Here is a 4734-nt window from a genome sequence, read left to right on the forward strand (position 1 = left end):
CGGGCCTGGCGGGCCGACGGCGGCGGGCGGTGGCGGGGGAACCCTTCTTTCTATCCAAAAAAAGGAAGAGCGCACCAAAAAAAATCCAGAAAAAACTCCGCAACTTACGCTCTCATTGCAGTGGCACCTGTTAAAGTGGCGGCAAGAAAGAAAAGACCAAAAAGAAGGTTTTTTAATACCTCTGACGAACCACGTGGCGCCGCCTGACTGGTGCAGGCGCGACAGCGGTTTCATCCGTCTCGGGTCGGACGTGTCCGGCGGCGCGAGGGGAGCGGTGCTAGGGTTTTGGACCCAGATTTGGAGGAGGGGTGCACATATTTATAAGTAGAGGGAGCTAGGAGACTCCAAATGGGGTGCGGTTTTCGCCCACACGATCGTGATCCAACAACGGAGAGCATGGAAGTGACTTAGATGGGTTATTGTGCTGTTTTGGAGGGGTGTTGGGCTGCAACACACAAGAGGCCTTTGCGGTTACCTGGTTAACCGTTGGAGCATCAAACGACCTCCAAATGGAACGAAACTTGATAGGTGGTCTACCGGTGGTATACCAAGGCCACTTGGCAAGACTCAGTCCACTCCGAGAACGTTTAACACCCGCTCTCGAAAAGAGACAAGAGGGGTGCGCCGGTGCATGTGGGAGTGTCGGATTGCAAAACGGACAACAGGAAAAATGCTCGGACGCATGAGACGAACACGTATGCAAATAAGATGCACATGATGACATGATATGAAATGCATGACATGGACAAAATGTAAAACAAAGTCAGAACCCAACCACGGAGGGAATATCATAACACATAGCCGAAAATTGCAAGACTTGGAGTTACAAATATGGAAAGTCACATCAGCGGTGTTACACCCACCACGGCTACAACGTCCTCAAGATGCCGGGAAGCGGCGGAATCATCACGGTCCCATGTGAAGAGAGAGATGCGATGTGCTCCCTCGAGTGCGCCTTCCAAGCTGCGGCGATCGGTGACCCAACAGCAAAAGTGAGGGCCCTCTGGAGGCCATCCCCAAGAAGAAGCACCAGCGCCGTGCCGGTCCTTAGGAGGGTGGCGTCGCGACTGGAACCTCGTCAGGATCAGCGCCCGCTCTAGGGGCGCCTCCCTCCATTGCATAGGAAGGCGCGCCCGGCGCCCTCCTCCGGCAGGGCTCGGGGGCTCTCTTCTGGAGGGCCGCAGACCTTGCCAACATCACGAGGGAGGCGCTTGGGCACCACTTGGAGGCGTGCTTCGTGGCATGTTTTCCTCAAGAGGGCACATGGCAAGGAGCGCCCACCGCTCAGGAGTTCATCACCAAGACCACTCAGGAATTGCAAGACGCAAGGGCCATGCGCGGCGACCGCCGCTCATGAGGCACAGCTCCCCATCCAGGCAAGGATGATGGGCTGCGCGTCTGCATCGACGTTCCAGGGCTCAAAAAGGCCGCTTCTCAGGAGCTCTTCCGGCCTTCACGCGTGGGACGCTGCGAGGGTCCGCCGGACAGCTACGTTCGCATGCCCTTTGGCCTGCCGAGCGTGTCGTCAGCCTATTAGCGCAACATGCGGCGTATCCTGGCGGCTCAGGAGGCCAGGCACCGTGCCGTCTTGGAGGAGATGGAGACGGTCCTCAAGGAACCACCTGAGCCCCCAGAGCCTCCCGAGGCTCAGGGCCCCGGTGGCTCATGAGGAGCTACCCCTTCGTTGCATGCCTTCAGCTGCCTCGACTCTCCTTCGTCAACAGAACCAGGCGACACTTTCCAAGTTCGTTTAGCTGGGAGCGCCTCTCGGGCTGCATTATTCCCAGGCTGCGTGGGTCCGTCCTTGTGGCGTGTATCCTTTTCTTATGTCTTTAGCTTACCTTGCTGGGGGCGCCCCTCGGGCTGCATCATCCCCAAGCCGCTCGGGCCTAACCCAGTGGCATGTATCTTTCTGCATTTACCCAAGTTGATTTGCCTTCCATGCTTAATCTACCCGATTACCACCTACTCGATTCCGGCTTGCCATGGGTCCGCCCCTCCTTCATGCAATTCGCTTGCGCATTAAAAGGGGTGCTCCTGAGCATCGCGACTCAGGAGCTCTTACTAGCTCTCCAGCCCTCACCCCCTGGCCTTGACCACGGCATCGCGACCTGGCATACCAGCGGCGGCTGAGCTCGCTCGAGGGCCAGGACCTGAGGATGTAGAGCGCTCGTACCTAACCATCTCGCATGAACACACAACCATCAAAGACCCAAGACCAGGCGCAACCCGTCTTGAGGTAGGGCCTCGTGAGTCCCACGCTGGCTTACGAGTGCCCATATACACCTCGCAGCCCTGCCGTGCAAGCCACGTGTCAGGGCGGGGCTTTACACGCCCCGGGGGCTCCTCCTGGAGGGGCCCCCTCCCACGCACAAGTGGAAGCACCATGCTCCGCACTGGCCGTCGACACTGCCGAGGAGCGGCTATGCCCGTGCACAAGCAGAAGCACTACGCTCCGCGCTGGTGATAAACAACGGAGGGCGGCCTCACGGCCGTACCAACCTCAGGGAGCCCAGAGCTCAGCGTCTGGCCTCATCGCAACGCCTCCCCTCGGGAGAGCCGCACGAGGGGGCTGGGCGCGGGGGCTGTGCTCAAGCCACGCCCCAAGCACGCCACCTAACCAGGTCTCCCGGACCTGGTCGTCACACGTTCCTCCCGAGGCCTCGGCGAGGGCAGGTATGGAGATTGTTTGCGTGTCAAGGGGGACTCCTGAGCATCGCGACTCAGGAGCCTAACTGGTCACGTAGCCCCTCACTCCTTGGTCCATCCTGGTCTTCGGTCGGTTCAATGGCGGTTGAGGTATGCGCGCGGCCGGGCTCTGCCGACGTAGAACACTTACTTATCCTTGCGTCTCCTCCCTATTAGTTGTTTGCGCGTCAAGAGAGGACTCCTGAGCATCGCGACTCAGGAGCCAAACTGGTCACGTAGCCCCTCACTCCTTGGTTCGTCCTGGTCTCCGGTCGGCCCAATGGCGGTTGAGGTATGCGCGGGGCCGGGCTCTGCCGTCGCAGAACACAAAGCAAATAAGAAGAAAATCACAAAACCTCAAAGCAAATATTACAAAACATATTGTCCTCACAATATCAAACGAAAGTTTAACGCCTCCACGAGGCCTGATGAACATTACAGGAACAAAACAGAAGAGTAGCCGCAGGTCACCCCTGGACACCGCCACCGCCTGCAGAAGGTGTCCCTCCTTGGGTAACGACGTCTTCACCTGCACCACCAGCCGCAGGATCGGCGGTCTCACCGGACAACGGTGCGGAGGCAAAGCCGCGGAACTTCTTCAGCAGGGCCTCCACCTGACCTTGCACGGCTGAGGCCGCGGCCGCGCAGTGATCATCAGCCACAGGCTCCAGCTGTCGGTGTCAAAACCGGCGGATCTCGGGTAGGGGGTCCCGAACTGTGCGTCTAGGATCGATGGTAACAGGAGACGGGGGACACGATGTTTACCCAGGTTCGGGCCCTCTCTATGGAGGTAATACCCTACTTCCTATTTGATTGATCTTGATGAATATGAGTATTGCAAGAGTTGATCTACCACGAGATTGTAATGGCTAAACCCTAGAAGCCTAGCCTATGTGTATATGGTAATGAATGTGTCCTTTCCGGACTAACCCCTCCGGTTTATATAGACACCGGGGGGGGATCTAGGGTTTACATGGAGTCGGTTACATAAGAAGGAATCTTCATAATTGGTCGCCAAGCTTGCCTTCCACGCCAAGGAGAATCCAATCCGGACACGGTGCAGTCTTCGGTCTTCATATCTTCACAGCCCGTTAGCCCGGCCCATGGATAACAGGCCGGACGCCCGAGGACCCCTTAGTCCAGGACTCCCTCAGTAGCCCCTGAACCTGGCTTCAATGACGAGGAGTCCGGCGCGCAGATTGTCTTCGGCATTGCAAGGCGGGTTCCCCTTTCTTCAAACTCCAAGATAGTCTCCGGATGTAGTAGATGTATCCGGACCCATATATATAGTTGCAGAAAATATACGAGCCTAATTTATTGGTAACTGTTTATGACATCACACCTGGCCGGTCACTATTTCCAACCGTTCGCTGGCGCGTCGCCCCACGTCTCGGGACGCGGTTTTACTGGCTTGTCTTGCCAAGGCAGAGATCGTGTTCCCCTTTTTCACGGGATTTTCATTACTGCAGGCGTGGGTAACCCAACCGTCCCCCGGGTACAACTCTCTGGAGATTGGTAAGTTTCGAGACCCAGGTGGATACGCTTAGTACTTGGGGCCTTTATATAGGGTCCCAGACTCGTCTTCTTCCTCTGCGCTCAGTTCTTCCTCAACCCTAGCCACCCCAAGTTCCAACCCTCGGGTTCTCATCGCCACCATCCCCAATCATGTCCGGATCCAGCCATCCAGAATGGTGGGTGGCTTCTTCTGTCACAGAGGAGGATATTGCGAAGCTCCGCGCAGCGAGGTATCTGACCCTGGAAATTCTCCATCGGCTCCCTGCACAGGGGCAGGTCGTTCCTACCCCCAAATCCAGCGAGAGGGTAGTGTTTGTGTCCCACTTCCTCCATGGGTTGGGGTTCGCGCTTAACCCCTTCGTCCGGGGGCTCATGTTTTACTATGGGCTTAGACTTTCACGATCTGGCCCCGGACTCTATTATCCACATCTCGACATTTATCGTCACATGTGAGGCCTTCCTCCGGACTCCTCCGCACTTTGGTTTGTGGCTCAAGACCTTTGACGTGAGGCCACAGGTGACAGAGGAGGA

Source organism: Triticum aestivum, chromosome 7D (genome assembly GCF_018294505.1).
Source record: "Triticum aestivum cultivar Chinese Spring chromosome 7D, IWGSC CS RefSeq v2.1, whole genome shotgun sequence".
Taxonomy (NCBI): domain Eukaryota; kingdom Viridiplantae; phylum Streptophyta; class Magnoliopsida; order Poales; family Poaceae; genus Triticum; species Triticum aestivum.